The 23,746-nt window shown below is 38.5% G+C and overlaps 1 long non-coding RNA gene across 1 annotated transcript in view; it reads left to right on the top strand.

Moving 5' to 3' along the window:
* LOC120593663 (uncharacterized) overlaps window positions 1-21,283 on the top strand; it is a 29,404-nt gene extending 8,121 nt beyond the window's left edge. The window contains exons 2-4 of the long non-coding RNA XR_005650412.1: window positions 13,272-13,368; window positions 13,746-17,690; window positions 19,030-21,283. This is a non-coding gene — a long non-coding RNA (uncharacterized LOC120593663). The remainder of the gene's footprint in view (window positions 1-13,271; window positions 13,369-13,745; window positions 17,691-19,029) is intronic.
* The last annotated feature ends 2,463 nt before the right edge of the window (window positions 21,284-23,746 follow it).

Genomic DNA, 23,746 nt, shown 5'->3' with positions numbered 1-23,746 from the left:
TTGACCCACAAAAGGCAGGAGATTTTGGTCCTTTGTTCTATGAGTTTGGTGACTATATTTTTCAAACAAAAATCAGGACAAATGGTCTGGCAAAAGATTATTTATAGTCTTTGAATATATTTAAAAGGAGTCTTGGTGATTTATGTGACAAATCATTGTGTAGAAAAGAATGAAACTGTGAAATTGATGTTGTCCCTGGAACTTTAATTTACACTCAGTACTTATCCTATAAATAGCTACCATTTATTAAAGACTTATTATTGAAGCACCAGAGAAAGTGCTTTATAGAAATTATCTAATTTTCTTCTTGGGACAACTCTAAGAGGTAGGCACTATTAATCCACTTTATAAAGGGGATAACTGAAATTCTGAAATGAGAAGTAGCTTACCAAGATCAGGTAAGTGATAGAGCTGACATTCCTAGCCAGGCTGGCAGAACCCACTATTTTCAGCGATACAACATTATACTGTCTCTCCTATTTAATGGGGCTTTTTACTCTTTTATTGGCAAGTTTTACTCTTTTGTTTGGGTCTGAAGTACAGCAAAATGCTGTAATCCTATTAGGCCTAGAGGTGTGCAATTCTCTTCTATTAGTGGAGAATAAGACATTTCTTATCTCTTTAATTTAGTTCACAATAACAAATATTTATTAAGGATCTACTTGGTACTAGGCAGTGGGTTAGTAGTTATGGAATATAAAGATTAATGATTATTTGCCGCGTCCTCTTTCTACCCTACTGCGTGACAAAGTCCGGAGATGGGGACAGAGGCTTCAAGGAATGCATCGTCAAGAACGAGGACGTGGCATGTGTTTAGGGATAATTGGTTTCTTAGAAATGATCCTATTAATAGGGGGAATTGGGGTAGCACAAATTCTAGTAAGTGTAAACGCTATACAAATGGATTTCCTCAAAATTGGCTCTGAGGAAAACATAGTAAATTCCCCGTGTATGGAATCAGCTCTAGTCACCCTGACGTGTCCAGAATGCGTAAACCCTTTATTTGAACAATTATTAAGGGAAATTCCTTTTGACGCGCCTCTTAAAGATATTATGAATAAATTATAACAAGCTGAATTACTAGAACCAGTTTATACTCCTGTTCCCACGCAGTTAGTAGAAAAATTAGTAAAAGATAAGAAATTTACTCATAAGCCTGTGCCTACTATAGAAGGGCCTCCTTTTGTGGCCTAGTGGATAAATAGAAAACTCTGGTATCCACCTAGGGGGGCTAATAGTATGAAAAGATTACCTATCCTTCTTTGCCTTATACAGAAGCTTATAATAAAGATAGTATACATATAGTGAATAAAGATAGAATTCATGTGCCTTATAGTAGTTTAAGTTTCATAGAAAGGCTGGCTAGGTCAGGATCTCCTTGGTGCTTAAAAACAAAGGAACAGAAACTTAGCTTATGAAAGCAGCTTTGTAAAACTGATTTTTATAAATATTTTCCTCATTACTGCACCAAGGAAACTTTTGAACAGCTATGAGAAAGGTTCAGCTTGAACTTTAGATATAGCACAAATCAAATAGCATTTAAAAGATTTCTTCAGGCAGAAAGAAGAACAATGTCTGCCCACAAGCCAATGCTTGCTGTTATGAATACATCTATCTATCACCTTTACTTAAATCAAACTGTATCTTACGTAATAGATATAAGAATTAAAAGTTTAGATTGTTCCATCAGGTAGTTCTGTTCTAATGATTGAGAGAAAAATGTACTAGTTAATCATGAACATTAATAATAATATACTCTATAAGATTTTTCTGCTTCGCCTAACCACAGAAATTTAACTCCCTGTTACCTTAACAACAAAGTATAATCAAATGCCAAAATAAAAAGTATAAAAGTTGTACTCAAATCACAATAAAACGGAACAGTGTCACACCGCCTCTGAGTTGTGTAGTCGACTGTCTCCCGCACCGACGCCTTGCCCACCTTCGGGCCCCCCTGGATCCTGTCGTGGCTGGACCGCGGTAATTATTAATACTGCATTCTTCCTACTCTCAAGATGTGTAGATTAGAGAGAAAAGGCAAGCATACAAATAACTGTCATATAAGGCCAACTGTAATAAGTGACATAATTGAGAAGCTAATTGTTATGAGAATTTTGGAAAAATAGAAATTAAATCCTATTCTGTAGGAAGCCTCCTACAGAATTGGCATTTAATGAGGCCACTGGAAGATTGTAGGGCTATCATAGTTACTATGGTTGTATAATAATTTATACAATACTGCCCAAATTAGTGGCCTTAAACAATCATTTTAGTTTGCTAAAAATCTTATGTTTAGGAATTTAGGAAGGTTTCAGCTGAGCAGTTCTTGCTTGGAGTCATTTAAATGGTTCGGATCAGATGTGACTGGGGCTACAGTCATCTGAAAACTCAAATGCTTGAATGTCCAAGATGGCACACTCACAGGAGTAGCATTGATGCTGGCTATTAGTGGAACTCAGCTGAGAGCTCAGCTGGGATGCCAACTGGAGTGCCTATACATGTCCTTTATAGCGTAGTAGTCTCAGGCAGAAGTTGTGTGGACTTTTCTGAACTAGCCTTAAATGTCACATAGCATCACTTATGCCACATTTTACTGGTAATGAGTCACTATGACTAGCCCAGATTCAGAGGTGGGTGGCATGGGCCCCATCTCAATGGGACGAGGATCAAGTTCACACTGTAGAAGAGAATGTGCAGTCTGCCACAAGAGTGTGACAGGTAGAGCTGTGGGCAGAGGGCCTTCTAGCCAGATAAAACAGCAGGAGCAGGAAAGGAATGTTCAAAATGTATTGAAGGAATGGCAAGTTGTCTGGTTTGGCTGGGGTAATGAGTATGATGAACTGAGAGAGAGAAATTTAAAAAACAATTCTGTGTCCTGTCCACAGAGGGCTTTGAAAGCCAAAATATTTAGTCTGAATTTATTGAGAGACAACATAGTGATGAGATTAAGAGCATGGCTTTGGAGTCAGCTAGAACTCTTTCCAGATCAGCCTTTTACTGTAAGCTATGTGACCTTGGATGAATTCTTTAGCCTTCCAGAGACTCAATGTTCTTACCTGTAAAAGAGGATAATTATAACTTTGTTGTAGTTTTACTTCACAGGATAAGATAATGAATGTAAATCATTTAGCATATAATAAAGGATGGCAATTATTATTACTCTGAGAGTACTAAGGTAGCCAATGAGAATGTTTGAGGATAAAATAACATGATCATATTCATTTTTCATTCAGAAAGATACCAGAAGACAGTGAATAGGCCTAAAGTCAGGAAGACCAGTTTGGAAGAAATGTTAACCTAGCTGAGAAGTCATGAGGGTGGTGACTGGGGATGATGTTAAATAGACAGAGGTTTTATTTGGTGGCTCATTGCCAAAAGGGTGAGCAAGAGGGAGAACCTGACTTGGGTCAGCAGTCAGAGGTCAGACTGCAGGTCCTTCTGGTGGGGTGCTGTGAAGAGGCAGCATTTCTGCTGTCTAGGATTGCTCTTGCTCTCTGCATAAAGGAACTGTCTTCAGCAAGATTCTAGAAACAGAACCTGAGACAGGGATTCTTGGGTGAGTGTTTTATTGGAGGAGTGTTCTCAGGAGAATGGGAGTGAGGGAAGAAGGATGGAGTAGGGGAAAACTGTTAAGAAAGGAGGTAGTGTCACCTGGAGACTAGATTCAGCTGATTCTACAGGGACCTCTACAGCTTGATTGCACCATATAATTAGTTGCATCTTGAGGCAAAGGGGCCTGCCTTTTGTACTTCCCAGTCAGTCATTGGCTTTGGGCTCCCTGCGGGTGGTGTTGGGAGGTAAAATATAATCTCCCTTGCCAGATGGCTCCATTTGCCCAAGAGCAATTCTCTGGAGAAGTGGGGGCAGCTGTGAGCTCTCAGCAACCACCATTCCTGGAAGCTGGGGAATGGGTATACTGGCCTGGAAAAGAGAGTTGGATGAGGCACCACCAGTTCTCTTATAAGGGTCTGTGTTTCAATTGATCTGCTTGACACCTTTCCTGAGCCAGGGAACCAGTGCAGCTCAACTTCTGCTCAGCATGATTATATTCATTATAGAAAATCCCTTTAGGTTGCAGGTTGTGATGATAACTAACGCCTTGTGTTTAGGAGGCCATCTTTTTTCCTTAAAGAACCCTGGAGTATGGCATCATGCATGGGTAGACTCCTGAAATGGAGGCCAGTAGCTTGTCTATAGAGCCTCTTGGCCTGCAGATGTGCAGAGAGAAAGAAAGAGGGAAAGGGAAAGAGGCCCATAGAACAGATAGTACACAGAGATGTGCATTACATTGTACTTACTGAAGACATTTTCCCCTCTTAATTTATGTACATCTCAAAGGACCCAGCAGGTGTTATTTATTTCATCTCTGGATCTGTGATCTTCTGTTCCATGCACACTGGATTTGATTGAGATTAGACAAATTGCTGTTTTCTTTGAAATGGGAGACTTCTGAAGCAATCTCTGAATGTAGTGTGTGATAAATTAAACTTTTCGTATAGGTACTGTTTACTTCTTTAAAGTCAATATAAATGATTAAATGGGAATAACTTATGTAATTCAAAGTGAACACATACACACATACCAAATTTTTAGATGAATGGTTTGGCTGCCTGCCACCAGAAATCTCCCACTTCTCTTTTATTATTAGAAGCAAACACAAAACTGAATCAACACCATCAAGGGTTTGCCCACTTGGAAAGGATATTGCATTCCAGAGCAGTCCAAAGGTTACACTACTCATAACGATTGTATATTGTTTTCGCTAAAGTTCATGGGAAGATAATAGCCTTTACTTTCTGCCTTTATACCAGCTTTCCAGCATTCATAATCCTTCTAAAAGGGAGAGACACACCTTTTGTGTATTTTGCAAAGTGGGCCTTTGTGGGCACTCTTTGGGAAATTCTCCTACTGGACTGAGCCATTCTATTTACCACCATGGACCTACCATAGTTTGTCATAGCAACCTGATGGACTAAGACATCCTTAATTTTGGAAAGAGAAACAGTCATGAAAACCACTCACTGACTCTTGCCATTCCTATACTAGACAGATAATATAAAAATGAGTTGCTGGAGGTCAGAGGTTATGTTTTGACCAGATGACTACAAATAAATGGTTTCCAAAATATGTTTTAGATGCCATCATATTGAGTGAGCTAATTAAGTCCTAAAGGTTAAATGCTAGTGAGGTTTCTCGCTTCTACCAAGATTAATATTCAAGACGACCATGTTTTATATGTATTTAAAATGAAAAAAGATCACCTTTTGTTATTTGATGTGTAATGAAGAGATAAAAATTCAGGAAGCCCCGGCTTATAGTGAGAGGAGATTGTGAGCAAGTCTTTGAGCCTCAGATTCTTTATCTCTAATGTTTGTCTGACCTGTCTAAGCATCTAAGGTGATATATAAATGAAAAGGAACTTTGTAACTCCTGAGTGATGTTCAAATATTAGAAACTAGGAGACATTAAAGAATTATATATTTAAAATATCCTCTTTTATTCCATTACATAGGAAAATACACTCATAACAAAAATATAGAAAAGTGAGAAAAAAAAGGGAGAAACAATTAGGATTTAAGATGTTATCAGTTTAAAAGTGATATCACTTTGAATTGGATAATATAGTGGATTGAATGGTGGCTCCCCAAAAGATATATCTGAGTCCTCTGTACCTGTGAATGTGATTTTATTTGGGAAAAGGGTCTTTGCAGATATAATTAAGGATCTTGATATGAGATCATTCTGGATTAACTGGGTGAGCCCCAAATCCAAAGATAAGCACCATTATGAGAAGAAAGAAACACGGAGGGAAAATGCACAGGAAGGCCATGTGAAGATGGAGAAAGAGATTGGAGTAATGTATCTTCAAGCCAAGGAATGCTAAGGATTGCCAAAGATTGCTGGCAGCCACCAGAAGCTGAAGAGGTAATGAAGGAGTCTTCTTGAGAACCTTCAGACAGAGCATGGCCCTCCTGACACCTTCATTTCAGATTTCCGGCCTCCAGAACTGTGAGAGAGTACATTTCTATTGTTGTAAGCCACTTACTTTGTGGTGAATTTTTATGGCAGCCTTAGGAAACTAGTGCAGATGCTCACCATAAAGAAAGCCCTATGAATTTCATCATGCCAGAGTGAGCAGAGTATTGAAAGATAAGGGACATGTGTGGTTGCAATCTGCAATGTATGGCTTTTCTAATGAAAAAGTTTACTTTCTGCCCCTTTTAAAGAACAGTCACTTTAAATGGACCAAAAGAAAACTTGGTTCCAATCTAGGCTTTGCCACTTACTGGTAATATAGCCTATGACCTATATACTTGGTTCCAATCTAGGCTTTGCCACTTACTGGTAATATAGCCTATGACCTATGACCTATATAGCCTATATACTGGTAATATAGCATTAAAAACTACAATAAAGGCAAGTTAGGAGAAGGTTGGGAAGGAAAGTAATCACAGCAAATAATAAGACTGAGGCAGCTGAGTGGCTTTGTCTTATATTAAGGAAAGATTTTTGGCATAGAATTAAGTAGATGAGCATTTCCTCTTTAAAATGGAACATGAGAACAGAAGAAGAAATGGATTAGGAATGGAAGCAGTTAAGGGATAGAGAAATAACACCTAATTGATTCAGAATATATACCACCTTTGACTCAGACTTTATCGTTTTTTAACTTTACATTTAGCTATGTTTAAACATTTAAATAAAGATATCAATTCTTATCAAGTAATGGAAAACAACTTATTGTTTAATTTGGGTGGGTCTGGGCAAAGGAAGTCCTATGCTATCTGAGCAAACTTAAGGTATACCTGGCATCTACAGCACAACCAGTTGAAGCCCAAATTTATAATATGAATTTTTTTATGCCATGGAACTGACCTTTACCCCAGAAGGATATTTAAGAGAAGTCCTGACCAAGGCAGAAGTCACTTTAATTAAGTCTACCTGGTTCCTATTTTGTCAATCTTCAACCCCTTAGTTTCTTTTTTTCTACTTACCTGATATATTTCTATGATTGCTTTGTTATTGAAAAGAATAATTAGCACTGGTTATCTCTAAGCACTTATGTTTTCATAAATACCTTTTGATTCTCATGATGATCTTGGGAGGTACCCATTTTGTACATGAGGAAACCAAGGAACTATGACATTACCATCCCCATTTTATACACGAGGAAATCAAGAAATGGTGACGTTAGAGATGCAGTGTAGTGAGTGGCAGTTAAACAGACTTGGATTAGATTTCTGGCTCCATGTCCAGAAATAAGCTGTGTGACTTTGGACAGTTAAGTGATATAACCTCCTTAAGCCTCAGTGTTCTCATATGTAAAATGGGATAATACTCCTTTTTCTTGTGTTCTAAGGAACTCTTTATCTTCATTTCTTACTTTAATGTTTGAAATTGAGATGTACCTTACAATTGCTATGTATTTGAAAGTATTTGTTCACACTGTAAAGCTGCTATCAAGTTGATGATGTCTTACTACCGAGAGCACTTGATTACTGAGGGATTTAGTAAAGCATACCCTCTCAGGTTCTTATAAAGCTTAAGGAATATGTATGTAAGTGCTTGGTACAGAGTTAGAGCTCAAGAGATGTTAATTTTTATTACTTCTCAGTAATTTGGTCATAGGCTATATTACCAGTAAGTGGCAAAGCCTAGATTGGAACCAAGTTTATAACAGTAATTATAGAGTTCCTTCTTTTCTAGTGAAAAATTCTAGCTCCAAATAGTAAGGGAACTAACTCATTATGTTAGTTGTGAGTCAGTACCCCATATCATGGCCAGACTTCTTGATTCTCATAACTCTGCCTCCTATTCCTAATTTTTAATATCTTCACCAGGCATAAATCATATTGAACCCATCAACATTTTAAAATTTAAAATGTAATCCTTAAATCAACGCACACGAGACTTTTGTAATTATTATTTGTTATAGTAAGTTGTCGAGTTATCTTCTGGAGATTGAGCTTGTGAGACAACAGGAACTAAGTGAAAGATAAAATAGGCTAAAAGGCAAATAGAAAGGTAAATCTTAAAATTACTGAGGTGAAGTTAAGCCTTTAGCTTATTCCAGTGTCTTCTGTTTTGTTTTTTCTTTTCCTTACAGAGGAAATCAACAGTTTATCATTGTACTAGTGATTGGTATCAATTCTCCCTTACTCACTAAAAGTGACTCTGAGCTGGGGAGGGAAGTATGGCCAAAAATCTCAAGCACAAGGGTAATGTAGTTGATATTATTATTATTATTATTATTATTATTATTATTATTATTATTATTATTATTTGCCTGCCCAGCATCCAATCTTTCTTCTTTTCCAGTAGAAAATTCTGTCCTCCCTCAGTCCTAAAACATCAGTGATGTTTTAGGGGTAAAATTCATCCTAGGGATAGTTGAGAAACCCAGGCCTGGACAATCAGCACATTTTATCCCTTTGGCCACAATTGGTTCAGAGATGAACAAATGACTTAGAGTTTTTGCTTAAACTTGTTTGAGTTTTAACTTTCTAATACTTTTCATTGGAAGAGTCCATCTTCACTAATATAATTGGAAATCAAGACCAAGTGGCAACTGGAGACACCTCTAATAGCCACAAGCTGACATTGGAACTAAACTTTTTTTTTCTTTTTTTACCCCTGGCTTTATTGAAATATAATAGACAATAAGTTGCTTGTATTTACATTGCACAATGCAATGAGATTTTTTTTCAATTATAGTTGGCATACAACAATATATTAGTTTCAATTGTATCAAATAGTGATTAATTCACAAAGTGATCACCCCACTAAATCTAGAACCCCTCTTCCCTCTTACATGTGTATGAAATTATTAACTATTTTCCTTGTGCTACACTTTATAACTCCATGTCTATTTTGTAACTATCCATTTGTACTTCTTAATCCCTTTGCCCTTTTTTGCCGTCCCCCCAAATCTCCTCCCATCTAGTATCTCTCAAAATATTCTCTATATCTATGAGTTTATTTCTGTTTTTGTTATTGTTTATTTTGTTCTTTAGATTCCACATATACGTGAAATCTTGTGGTATTTGTCTTTATCTGACTTACTTCATTCAGCGCAATACCCTCTAGGTCCATCAAGGCGATATCTTTCTCCATCCCCTTCCTTTTAGTATTTGTGTATCTTTAATTTGAAGTAAGTCTCTTGTAGGCAGCATATGTAGGGGTCTTGTTTTCTTATCCATTCAGCCACTCTATCTTTTGGTTGGAGAACTTAATTCTTTTTCATTTGAGGTATTCGTCGACAGATATGTAGTTATTACCATTCTTTATTCATGTTTTTGATACATGTTTTTTTTCTTCTTAAAGAAGTTCCTCCATCATTTCCTATAATTCTGGCTTGGTGTTGATGAATTTCTTTAGCTTATTTTTGTCTGGGAAGCTCTTTCTCTGTGTTTTGACTCTAAATGATAGCTTTGCTGGATAAAGTATTCTTGGTTGTGGATCCTGGGTTTTTATCACTTTGAATATTTTGTGACAATCCCTTCTGTCCTGCAGTTTCTTTTGAGAAATCAATTGCCAGTCTTATGAGTGTTCCCTCGTAGATAACTAACTGCTTTTCTCTTGCTGCTTTTAAGAGTCTCTCTTTTTATTTAACCTTTGGCATGTTAATTATGATGTGTCTTGGTGTGGGCCTCTTTGGGTTCATCTTTTTTGGGACTCTGAGCTTCTTGGGGTTGTATGTCTATTTCCTTCCCTGGGTTAGAAAAGTTTCCCATCATTATTTCTTCAATTAGCTCTTCAACATCTTGTCTTCCATCAGGTACTCCTATGACCCAGATATTTTTACATTTAATTGTGTCCCATAGGCTCCCTAAATTATTATTATAGTCTTGGCTTCTTTTTTCCTTACTATTCTGATTGAGTTTCCTTGGCTTCCACATTCTCTATATCAGTGATTCGATCTTCTTCTTTATCCACTCTGTTGATTCCCTCTACTACACTCTTCATCTCAGATAATGTGTTCTTCATTACTGACTGGTTCCCTTTTATAATTTCCATTTCCATTTTTATGTTTTTTACCTCTTTGTTAAAGTTCTCACTGAGTTCATCTACACTTCCCCTAAGTTAAATGATTACCTTTATAACCAGTATTTTGAACTCTGCATCTGTTAGATTGTTTGACTCTATTATTCCTGGATATCTGTTCTGTTCTCTCATATGGTTTCTGCTTCTTTGTCTTCCCATTTTGGCTGCTTTTCTGTGTCTTTTTTTTTATGTACTGTGCAAAACTCCTAAGTCTCCCGGTCTTAGTGTGGCTTTGTGTATTAGGTGTCCAGTGGCACAGTCCTGAGAGGGGTTCAGCTGCAGCCCAAGTTTAGCCCCAGCCTGTGCCCCTCTGGGGGCACCTGTTGAGATTCAGCAAGCAATCCCCAGACACTGTGCTTATAGTTGCCTCAAGAGGCCACGCCAGAAACTGTGGCCATCTGCCACTAGTGTGGGTCTTGGCACTGTTCAGCAAGTCACACAGGACCTGCCAAGGACACACCTGGATGTGGCTTGGGTGGGGCCATGAGTTGGGGGAGGCAGAGTTTCAGGAAATCCTCTGGGCCAAGTAATCTCTGTTATCAACTTTGGTCACATCTCAGCTATGGCGGTGCTGAGTCCACACACTGGGACGGGGGAGGGCTCAACAGAGGAACAATGGATACCGCCGGCACTTCTGCCTGGGTGAGAGCCTCACCTCTATTCTTCACTCCAACAACTCAGTGTTCCCCTGTAAGTCCCTGGTACCCACTGTGTAGCCAACCTGGCATTGGTACTCAGAGTGAGCAGGTCCATCACCACAAAACTCTGCTCGCAGACACAGCCCCTTTAAGAGGCGTCTGCAGTTGCCGGCGCCTCTGCTGCCACTGGCTGCCTCTGCTGCTGTCTCTGTCCCACTGAGCCACTCGGGACCGGGCAGCCTCGCATCTTCGCCCCTTCCTACCTTCTACTGTTGCAGGATGATTCGTTATTTTTCTCCCTAGTTGTAATGCTTCTGTTCATCTAGATTCCAGGTGACTTTGCTTGCCGTTCGCTCCGTGTTTTTGTCACAACTTTGATTTGGTTGCAAGAGGGATGAACAAAGCCTCTATCATCTATGCCATTTTTTTCCCTTTTGGAATTAAACTCTTAATGAGGAGTTAATGAGGATAGTTTTTCAGGGTTCCCTTCCTGGCACCACCAAGAAAGAGACTTGCTCTGATGGACTGACCCAGGCATAAAATCAGCCAGGCAGATATTTTCATTAGCAGCAAAGTTATTCTTGTATCACAGATCAATAAGCGTTATTTAAATCATACGATTTCCTCTTTTTGAATCCAATGTTTGTCAACCAATCATTTGGACTTAATTTAGCCTTCTTTTCTGGGAAGGGAGTACGTATAAAAGATGAAATCCATGTTCTGGGAGATATTTGGTAGGGTAGTGTAAATGAATAAACTCATGGTCTGGTTTGTAAGTGAACCTCCTCTGAACTCCTCTTAACTTGAGCTAGTCCAACTGGTGAGCTCAATCTCAAATAATTTAATGCATTCTAATTCCTAAACCTACAAATTAGAAAATCACATCCAGAACAAAAATTATTAGTGGCAAGTAAAAAACCACCTTAAAGATGACTTAAACAAACCAAATTTTAAAATGACCTATTTATTGTTTTCTCTTGAGGGAAGAATAGAATTGGTGTTTGTTCTTTGAAATGTATTTACTCATCTAAGATCCTAGGTGCATTGTGTGAGCAATCAGTCAGAGTTTGGGGACTGATTGACTTGCCTACTTTTTTCCAAGACCTCAGCCACCAAACTTTGTGATACTCTGTGTGGTTGCTGAGATGTTAGCTATGCAAAGTGGCCATCATAGTCCGGGTAAGATGTTCTAGGATAATTTTATCAGGTAAATCACTTTACCTGATAAAGTGATTCAGCCTTTCAGAAAGTTTATGTTCATGACTACCCCGGTAAGGCATGAGGTTCTAGAGAAAGAGGTAGAAGGTCGAATGTCTAGTTTGCTTTACAGTATGACTTTTGGGAGCATCTTCAAGATAAATAATGCTGTTTAGAGGATATTTCTCTTCATTAAGAAGACTTGCTATTCCTAGATGAATTAGGAATATTAAACTATTAATAGACTTGCTATGTACATGCCATGGGTTAAGTAAATGTTCCCTTTTATACAATCTAAGTGCAAGATACTGTCAAAGTAATTTCATAATCATTTCATAAGCCAGATAAAGGCACTTACCACAAAGGTTGTAGTGTTTTTTAAATGTCAGAGCAGTAACTGAACAATTATAAGAGTTAGGGCACATTTTGTTATTAATTTATCACTCTTACTATGACATTAACTTCCTCCAAATTGCTCATTTGACATTTTTCTAATCCAGACTGTATGATGAGCTTCACAATGGACATTGCCTTCCTTTTTCTTTTTTTTTCACTTTTCAAACAATGTTTTTTAAAAATCATACAAAAATTAAAAAATAAAAACTATACTAATTAAGTGCAAATGCCTTGTCAAAAATTTTAAAAATGATATAAAAGCAAATGTACTCTTTTATTCCTACCCAATATTACTCCCCTTTCCAGAAGTTAAACTGTTAACCGTCTAGTGTTTCTACTTTACATCTCCTTCTACATGCATTTATGAAGGCGTTTGTGCATATATTAGTGTATGGTTTTATTTTTGGTATGTGTGTTTACAATTGGATCATAGTGTATGTATTGCCTTGCAACTTGCCTTTTTCACTTAATGGTATGTATGTATTAGGGATCTTTCCATATCAGTACATGTAGATTAATTCATACAATATTAACAAATATCTATGAGCATTACTGTGGATTTTATTATTGTTTAGCAAGTATTCACTCTCCTTTCCCTAGCTGTTCAGGGAAGTAGTATATTTCCCTGCCCCACTGATACAGAATTTGCTTATATGACTTGTTTAGACCAATGGAAGGTGGGTGGTAGAAATGGAAGTGTGTCAGATCTTAGCAGAAGCTTTGAGAGGCATTTCAAGTTCCATTAGCCTTCTTGGGCTCTTGCCCTCCACTAAAAGAATAGTATGTCCCCATGTCCTTCAGCCTGGTCCCTGGCATGGGAAGACACATGGAACAGACCTTAACCCAACCCACAGTCTCAAACAGAGTTGCTACAGTTGACTATAGAACAGTGAGCAATAAATAAATGTTGCTATAAGCCATTGATATCTTAGGATTTTTGTAACTCAGCATGATCACTGAAAAATATGATTGATACAAACATTGGCTATTTGCCAGGCTTTCTTCTAGATGCTGGGAAAACAGCAAAAATCCCTGGCCACATGAAATTTACATGGGAAAGCTGGATAATAGTTCACAGAATGGTTGAACGATGGTAAGGCATTGTTTCTTTTTTGTCTTATGGGCCTTTTGTAGAAAGTGTTTAGAATGCAATGTCTGTGCCCTCAATTCTTCTGCTGCTTCCATCCCCTCCTTCCCACCACTACTGCCACCTATTCAGGTCTCCCCGTTTCACCTTCTATCTTGACTGACTGTGGAAGTGCCCACTGGTTCTTCCTCTAGGTTCTTCCCACCTTAAGTTGTCCCATGCACTTATGATGCGTGCAACTTCTAGCCATTTCTTGCCTCACACAAAATTCAGTGACCCTTTTTCCTTTTTTATCAAACACAAAGTCTGGCCTTCAACGTCCACCTCCTCTCAACTTTCCAACTTCATCTTTTCATTAGTCCTGTACTCTTGTGTTTCGCCAGATAATCCCTGCTTACTGCCCAGGACACACATTCTATAGTGAACTTCATGGCGAGCCACGCAGAATTTCTCCTTCAGGACTGAGGTACTCACTCCCCCAGTTGCTGAGAGTATTGGCAGATGATAACTTTCATACAAGTCTCTCTCTGGAAATTTTTCTTAGTTGAAGAGTGCCACCTCACCCAAGATTCATATTCTCTTCCCAGGGACAGCCTACATCCAATGACTTGTTAAAAGAGGGAGATCTAAAGACCTATCTCTCTTGTCTCAAGGCAAGACACCTCTGAAAAAGTCATCCCAGCTTTGGAACAACACATGAGATTTCTAAGACCTTTTTTTGTGAATGTATTGTAGCCCAATAACTTCCTCTGCCTAATCCTACTTCTTTTACTCCCCCACCGGGGCTGATCCCAAGGACACTTCCTAATACATTTCTGAATGCTAAACTCCACTTTGGAGTCTGCTTCCTGGGGAACCTGCCATAAAACACACCCTGTAGGTTTTTGGGCATTTCCCATACTTCGGGACCTTTGATCATACTGTTTTCTCCACCCAGAACACCTTCCTTATAATCCTCTGCTAGTTAAAACCCTATCCATACTTCATGGCCTCCCTGAAACATCACCTATTCCATAAAGTTCTCCCTGACTCCTCAACTCAGGAGCCTTTGCTCTCCTTTTGAACTCCCCACTAGTGACACTCTTTTCATACTTCTGTTATGGTGACAGTTTGTAAGGGAAGAACTTGGGCTTTGGAGTCAAGCATGCTGGGATTCTTCCATTTATTAGCTGTGTGACCACAGACTCCTCAGTTTTTCTCATTAATAAAATAAGGGGGGAAAGGCTATTTTATAACCTTATTGTGAACATTAAATGATATAACACAGATAAAGTGCTTGGCTCATAGGAGATGCTCAAGTTCAAGATCCTCCCACACTTTCTTTTCTCCTTTATTATATCTTGTATCTTTATTGATTATACCAGTCTTTCATGGACTTGTTTCATCTGCCTATGGGCTTGGTAAGGGCTGGAATATGCCTTGCTTATCTTTGTATTCACACAGTGCTTAGCACAAACAGCTTAACAAATGTTGAACTAAATGCTGCTTTTGGGCAAAATCTTCTAGTTTGTTTTTGGAACTAAGAATTCCATGTTGTATCCCATAGTTCATAAATTTATCACACAAATAAGGGAGTTCAGAATGTCTATAAGTTTTCAATAGGAACTGTAGCTGCAGAGAGTCCCGACAACCTTCTTGCTGGCCTTATCTCTCACTACAAGCACCATATAAAAAGTCAAACAGCAAACAAAGGTACCCTTAGAGAGTCTGGACTCAGATAATAGCTAAGAAATTTAAAGGCAAATCATATACACTGATATTTCTATGACTAAAGTTTCTTTTAATAGATTTTTTAATGAGCATAGTTGAGAATTCTAAAATAATCTTAAAGGTTAGATCTGGAGCAAGAAGTGACTAAGTTAGCACAGTGCTTAGCATATGTCCAGGATATGTTTCTTGAGTGAATAAATGAATGGTTGGATGGGTGTGGCTGAGCCATGGGTGAAATTCTGTAGAAGGACTACTTCTATCTTCTCAGACACACTCAGGTCATCTTCAGAGAAAACTGAAAGGCAGAGTCAGACAATTGTCCTATGTAGCCACTCTTAGGTATGATTGCTGGGATAAGTGAAAGGCCCCTCTTAAGTCTGACAGTGTTGTTCCTGAAAAGAAACACAGATGGTAATAATGCTGTGGTGTTGGAAGTTAAATTTATTTAAACCCCCAGAATAATTTTAAGTCCAATTTTCTTAATAGACATTGATGGCTTGTGTCACAAATTGGGTTCCCCTTAGAAGCTGAGACTGGGTTTAGTGTGCAAGATATTTATTAAGGAGAGCCCCTGAGATCAACACCTGTGGGAAGGAGGAGAGGGAAACAGGAATGGCCAGAGAGAGGAGCTGAGCTGGAATGCAGGCCCAAAGACAGCTTTGGCCTACCCTACAGAGGGCTCTAGAGCTAGATGGCCCTTTGGAGTTGTCTCAAGTTGGGCAAAAATGATCAGATCTTTATACTCTATGCTCAATCAGTTATTGTATATGGGTTGTTCTCAGAATGGTGTGATTTGAGGTGAGATGGTTTTCTGCATCTGAGGCAGACCCTGAAAGGGCTGAGGGCTGTCTGCTTCCTGTACTTCCACAGCTGAGGTACCATGTCCTTCTATGTAGGGGGTCTGGGAGGTGAATCTTTATATTCACAGCTCATAATGCCTCTTCTCTTAGAATGTCCTTCCCTCCTTTGTTGGGCTAACTTCCACTCATCCTTTAATATTAATCTCAGAATATTATCTCTTCTAAGCTGTTTTTTTCTAGATTCCTCAAAACAAGGTAAGATGTTTCTACATGGTGCTTACAAAATACCACTCTATTGGATATCTGCTTGTGTGTTTCATTCCAGACTGGAAGCCTCTTCATGGCCCAGCGCCAGGCAATGTCTGACTCAGATACAGGGATTCGATTCATGTTTGTTAAATGAATAATTGGATGGAAGAGTTTTGAGGCTCATTAACAGCACTAGTATGTGAGTGTATAGTCCTATTGGCTAAGAAGTTACAAAATAAGTCTATTATAACATCGTATGTATTTATTCATACTTTTAAACTTATAATAAATAGGTCTGTTAAATCCTCTGAATCATTTTTAATTTGGCTAGGTGGCTGTTTTGCAAAATGTATGGCATATATGATGCTTTTCTGAGCTGCTATTTTCCAACCAGCAGGTTAGGACACTTTGGTGGGTCACAAAGTTGTTTTTGATGTGTCACAATATAATTGATTTCCTCATTCTGTTATTGATTTCTGCCTGACAGGGTAGAATTTAGTGGTGATGTGGTAGACAGTGGAGGTAGGACAACACAGGCAAATATGTGAGCATCTAGAGGTCAGGTATTTGGGTTTGGGTGGCTATAGAGCTGGATATTTGAAGGGCTGTTTAGGAAGGAGCAGGAGGTGGGAGGCAGCACACCCTGCCTTGTCTCTATATACTGCTTTGCACAAGGTTGATAACAGAGATTTCAAATGACTGCAAACGATGTTGCAACTAAAGCTTCCTAGTGTGGAATCCAGTACTATTGCCAAGTCAGGACAAGCTGAGGATGGAAAATGAAGCAGAGCATGAGCTGAGGATGTAGACCACCCAGATAGGCTTTCACTTGGTCAAAGGGAAAATTAGCTCTGTATATGTTTGTGCAGAGAACACTCATATATTAGAACTCTTATGGTTGCAAATGATAGAAGCTCATCTGGAACCATCTTAGGCAAAAAGTACATGGCTCATGTAGAAAACCCTGGTAAAAGCAGAGAAAAAACTGGCTTCTGGGATGATAGAGACAGAGGCTAGTCCCTCACTAGGTTGGAGAGTGCTGGTTTCTCTGTATCAGCTTTTCTTTTGCAGGCTGGCTTTTCCACAAGACTGGACCATGGATAACAACAGCTGCCAGCTTTCATCTTCCCAGATTTCACTCATCCAATTCGTGGCACACATACCTATGGAGCAACTATTACATGCCAGCCATTGTTCTAGATGCTGGGAATAGCAAGGGAAGAAAAACAAGAAAAAAAAACCCTCTGTTTATATTCTAGGGGGGGAAATTTAGACAGTAAACCAAAGTAAAGAGGAATATTTTATAGTATGTTAGAAAGTGATAAGTGCTATAGAAGAAAAACATCAAGCATAGAAGGAAGATAGAGAGTGGTGTGTGTGTGTGTGTGTGTGGGGGTGTGTGTGTGTGTGTGTGTGTGTGTGTGTGTGTGTGTGTGTTAAATTTTAAATAGAATAGTCAGTAAAGCCCTTTCTAGGGAGATGAAATTTGAGCAAAGACCAGAATGAAGAGAGAAGGTGAGCCATGAAGTTAACTGCAGTTTTGAAGAGAACAAGTGTAAAGGATATGAGGTAGGTGGAAGCTTGGCAAGTGTGCAGAACATCAGCAAGGCCACTGAGACTGAATTGGAGTGTGCAAGGGGAAAGGTAGCAAGAGGTGAGCCAGGGAGGTAAGGGATTGTGGGGCTGATTACACAGGGCTTTGTGTGTCATAAGTAAAGACTTTGACTTTGACTTAGAGTATGAGATGGGCAACCACTAGACAATTTTGTGAAGAGGAGAGATGTTATCTGATTTGCATTAGGCTCTGGCTTGTGTGTTGAGAACAAACTGTAGAGAGGCAGATATGATGAGATATGATGGAGGCTTGGACCAGATTGAGCCACAGGTTTGCTGTCTGAGAGGGACTGCTTCTGTTTCCCAAGCTCCAATAAAAAGGAGGATGAGGACTATGAAGTCATAGGGGTCATATGGTCACAATATGGCTGGTTTCCCTAGTAGGAGCCCTTGGGTAGAGTGGGAGAAGAACAGTTTACCTTAAATGTGAAGAACTGTTTTTAGAAGAAGGGAAAAGTGAAAGACAGACCACAGTTGCTCTCTACCTCAGGCATTGTTTACTCAAGATTGCTTTAAAATTTTGGAAACATTTCTTGCCTTTGCCTATATGTTTGAATCAATATGGGAAAAAATATCTGCCTGTAACTCACATATTTCACTACATCCATGGACTAGTCTGCAGAAAACAGCTAAGGATTTTGTGAAGAAGTGAGCCATGAGATTTCATCTTGACACAATGTCTTTTAGAGTCCTTGTCTTCCTCCTCAGAGTTTTCTTTGTTGAAATATAGCTTACTCAATTTCTTATTTACTGTCACAATACATGACCTAAACGGTTCCATGTATGTGCACCCAGTTTTCTCAAAAATTACCTCTTTAGAAAGTCATCTCAGTTTTCTAAAAACAGAGAATGGGTGACGAACATTGCATTATTTATGTCATCTTCACTTCTGAATGATTATTGAAAGTGCAGGATGGAAATTTGGGAATCGAAAGAGTAAAATAAACTCTTTTAATATTGCTGTTACAACTACAACGAAAGATTCTAAAGAAAGAAATGGTCTCCCTTTCACCTGCCTGAGTGGTCTTATATATTTAACCATTATACAAACTCAGTGAGTGGTCCTTGAATAGTGCATTCTTCCCTCTCAATTTTTTTTTTCCCACAGAGGTATAATATGATGACATCTGCAACCACTTTACATGATATTAGTACTAAAGTACATATCTCACAATTTTAATGCCTTCCCACCTCAACTTTTATTATATTAGTATCTTTGTTTAGATTGAGTTTAACTCTATCATCTTATATCCCAGAAGAAGAAGCTGAATATTTCTTTCTTCTTTGTTTACAGGCTTACCTATGGCCTTTCTAGAATAAGTTCAAACTTTGTTTCTATTATATACTCTGAGTACCACAGGGTACACGTGGATGGAAATAATTCTTGTTAAGGCACTATTCTGTTCACCTCTGACTCTATGGTCTACATCTTCTGACAGCCACAAATAAAAGAAGGTATGTAATCAATTTATAATGTATAAAGAAAAATGTGACAAGTACTCACCAAGCTAACTTATTAAATACTACTAGATACCCTGTATATCTTTCTCCTGCCATATTCCTTTTCATTATTCCAGAGGCTACACTTATCCTGAATTAATCTTTCCTTACTTTTTCTATTTCGCTATTTGTTTTCTTTCTTAATTGAGTATGGATTATTTTGTACATACAAAAGAATGTTATATAGATAACAAACACCCATGTATCTACCATCTAGCTAAAGCAATAGACTATTACCAAGACTACTCAAATTTCTGTATTTTCCTTTGATCATAACAACTGCATCCTCTAGCCCTTTCCTAAATTTTGTGTTTATCATTTCCTTGCTTGTCTTTATAGGCTTACTACATTTTTTTATGTATCCCTAATAACATATCATTCAGTTTGACATTTTAAACTTAATGTAAATAGCATAATATTGTATCTATTCATCTGTGACTTGCTTTTGCTTTTTGTGATCATCGTTATGTGTATGAGAGTCTAGGGGTGTGGGGACCAATTTTGGTAGTTGTGTACTACACAATTCTAGGGGGAGCTATTGCTTTAAGTTCTAGACAAATGGTAACTCCTGGAGTTGTACAGCATACAATCTACTTGGCTGTACAAGATGGCTGTGATAGATTGTGGTTCCAAAGATTGCCACAAGAATCTTTCCCATCCCACAGGCTTTTTTATAATGTGACCTCATCCTGTATCCATCAAGAAGATTTGTCTATTTCTCCTCCCCTTGGATGTGGGTTGGCTATCTGACTTATTTTGACTAACAGAATACAGGAAAAGTGATGCTAGATGATTTCCAAGGTTAGAAATTCTGTCTTCACCACTTGAAATGCTCCCTCTTAGAATCCAGTTATCATGTAAGAAATCTGATTGCTATGAAGGCACCATGTTGTGAGGCAGTCCAATTTAACCATATGGTGAGGTAGAGGCCACTTGTAAGAGCATTTAGGTGCCAGATATGTGAATGAAGCCTTATGGTACCTTCTACTCTAGCTTAGTCACCAACTGAATGCAGCTGAGTAAATGACCCCAGCCAATGCTATGTGGAGCAGAACTGGCCAGCTAAGCCCAAACCAAATTCCTGACTTGCAGTGTCATGAGCAAATACAATAAAAATAGAATAGCTCTTCAGAACATTCATGGTTGTCCTGAGTCAGGCTGATCAGTCATTGGATATAGCCATCTCAGTAAGAAAGGTGACCTTGGGCAAGGCAGTTTTCTGCAACTAAGATAGTCCCTGAAGGGTTTGACAGCCGAAGGTTGATGGCTGACAGTACTCCCAGCACATGGGGCTACGAGTCCTTCCTTGAAGGGAAATCTTGGAAATGCCTCACAGTGTCCACAAATATTTTTTTTTGTATCTAATTAACCCTTTTGCTGATGATGGATATTTGTATTTTTAAGATGAGATATTCTCTTGTATTTTGTAAACATGTCAAAGTTTTGCTGTTCATATTTAGATCCTGAATGAATCTGGAAGTGCTTTTTTTTTTCATGGTATGAGGTAAAGATCCACTTTTTTTCATACAAATAATTTGCAATGATGCCTCTGTCATATATCAAGTTTCTCTGTATGTTTGGGTGTCTTGCTGGGCTATCATCAATTGTATTATTGTGTTCTGTTGGCTCATTTGTTGATCTCTGAGCCAATATCATAGTGCCTTAATTACTGTAAATTTATAAGGCTTAGAGCAGGATTCCCTCAACATTGTCTTTTTTCTTCAAGGCTATTTTTGACTCTGCTCACCATATACATTTTAAATCAGTTTGTCAAATCCCACATACAAAAAATTTATTATGAATTATTTGTTTGTTTTGTTCTGTTTTCTATGAAAATGTCTTTATTTTAGAAGTAGTCTGTATTTTACTGAAATTTGAGAAACACTGAACTGAGGGATTGGCTAACCACTTGTAGTGGGTTGAATAGTTATCCCACAAAAGATATGTTCACATCCTAATCCTTGGAACCTGTGAATGTGACTGTATTTGGAAAAAGAGTTTTTGCAGATGTAATTCAGCTAAGGATTTTAAAATGAGGCACTATCCTGGATTATCCAGGTGGGCCCTAACAGACACACAAAAAGAGAGACAAAAGAGAAGAGGAAGCAAAATTTCCACAGAGGCAGAGATTGGAGTGATCTGGCCACAAACCAAGGAACATCTACAACCACCAGAAGCTGGAAGAGGCAAAGAATGGATCGTCTCCTAGATCCTCCAGAGGAAATGCAGCCCTACTGACACCTTGATTTCAGACTACTAGTCTCTGGAATTGTGAGGGAACAGACTTCTGTTGTTTTAAGTCACCCAATTTGTATGATTTGTTACAGTAGCCACAGGAAACTAATACAACACTCACTCTTTATTTTCTCTAAGCTTTTCTCCTGTATTGTTAGATTGCTAGTAAGCAACATGCCAGGGGCATATTATTACCAATATACCTATAAATAAATATAAATGTCTTCATTGAATTGAAACCAGATATTATGTTGACATTCAATATTGTTTTATATTAGTTACAAGTGTAAAGCATGGTGGTTAGACATTTATATAATTTACAAAGTCACTCCTCTGATCAGTCTAGTACCCTTCTGGCACTATACATATTTATTACAATATTATTGACTATGTTCTCTATGCTGTCTGTATGGAAAATCCTTTGGAAGCAGCTTGGGTGGGCCTGAAAATTGGGTAGGGTGAGGTCTCAGGGGATCACCAGGGCAGAGCGACCAGTGTTAGCCAGGTTGATGGAAACTCAGATATGGTGAGTTTGCATGCCTAAAGAGAGGAGGGCTCAACAAAGGAACAATGGATTCTACCAGCACTTTGGTCTGGGAGAAAGCTACCCCTCCAGCCCTTGCCCTGAAGCCAGACAATTTAGTTCCTCCCAGTATCCCTGGTGGCCTTTTGAGATGCTGCCCCAGCGCTGAATCTCAGAGCGAGTTCATCAGTGGGTAAATTCATGCACTGGTGCCTTAAGAGGAATGCCTGGGACTCTAGCAGCCCTCTGTCTTACTCAGTCGCACTCTCCACTGGTTTTCACAGCCAGAAGTTGTGTGGATTTCTCTTACAAGCACTGGGACCCTGGGCTGGGAGCCTGGTGTTGGGCTGGGACTCCTCCCGCCCCTTCTCCAGGGGGACCTCCACAGCTAAGATATCCATTTCGATTCTCAACCACCACACAAAGGTGTGGGACCAGCTTTTGTGTCTTCGCCCCTCCAATCAGTCTTGAGGTGGCCTCTACTCTATGTCCCCAGTTATAGGGCTTCTGTTCAGCTAGACTTCAGGCAACTCCCAATGATGGTTGTTCTGCAGTTTTGTTGTAATTTTGATATGGCTGTGAGAGGAGGCATGCACAGCATTTACCATCTTGACTGGAATCTCCTACTCCCTTTCTTTTGTATTTCAACTTCACTGTTGAGGTTTTCATTTCTGCTACTTTCTTACCATGTTCTTAATTTCCAAGAACTCTCTTTTGTTCTCTATTTTAATAATAGGATTCTGTTCTTGTTTCTCTTTTGTGATTTCTTTTAATATATTAATGATAATTGTTTTAAAGTTTTTCTTTTCCTTGCAAAAATTATATTTCCTTCAGGTAGCCTTCATCCATTTGTTTGTTTATTGGTTTGTTTACTTTGGACTCTATCTTACATATTAGAGGTTTTCTTATGATATTTGTTAGACTTTGCTCATGCTTAAGTTTAGGATTAAAAAGTTGATTGAAAGCTCTGACCACATGAAGGGAACTTGTTGATTTATAGCTTTACTATCGAATGGTCAGCATGAGTCATTTGGCTGGGGGTCGGGGGAGTCCCTAAGTCAGTGTCTTTAGGTCTTTATGGATTGCTGAACTTCCTAAAGGAGGATCATCTAATTTTCTGCCAGTAGGGTAAAGGTTTGGCTGCTAGAGTTCTGCAATCCAACAGGGGAAATACTTTGGGGTACAATGGGGTGGTATCTCAGTATTTAGCATTTAAGGATTTGATCACATTCTTGCTTGGTTTGCAGTAAGGTTTCTGCCTTCAAATGTGCTTATCGTCTGTGGACTAGAGGCCTTCTGTTGATCACGTATGGAGAATAAGCCTCTGAATTTCTATCAGTTTGGGGAGGGATAGTTGTTTTAACTTTCAGTAAAGCTTTATAACTTTCTCTAGAAATGTCATGCATATCTTTATTTGATTTATTCCTGGGTAACTTTTTTTTTGCTATTATAAGTGGTATATTTTGAAACATTATGTTTCCCATCTGTTGCTGTTGTATATAAATGAAATGGATTTTAAATCTTAACATTTTAATCAGCCATTCTTATTCTATTAACTCCAATCACTTTTCAACTGTTTGCCTTGGGTTTTCTGTGTTAGCAATCAGATACTTTTCAAATAATGTTTTTCTCTCTTTCCAATCCTTTTAACCTATAAAGGTTATAAAATCTCTTTCTCGTTTATTTAACCAGATAAGATCTCTAGTTTGATGTTGAGGTGGTAATAGTCCCTGTCTTGTTCCCTGATCTGATT

Source organism: Pteropus medius, unplaced genomic scaffold (assembly GCF_902729225.1).
Source record: "Pteropus medius unplaced genomic scaffold, Ma_sr-lr_union100, whole genome shotgun sequence".
In the NCBI taxonomy this organism is placed as follows: Eukaryota; Metazoa; Chordata; class Mammalia; order Chiroptera; family Pteropodidae; genus Pteropus; species Pteropus medius.
The sequence above is the reverse complement of the archived record's forward strand: the minus strand, read 5'-3'. Positions and strand labels throughout refer to the sequence as shown.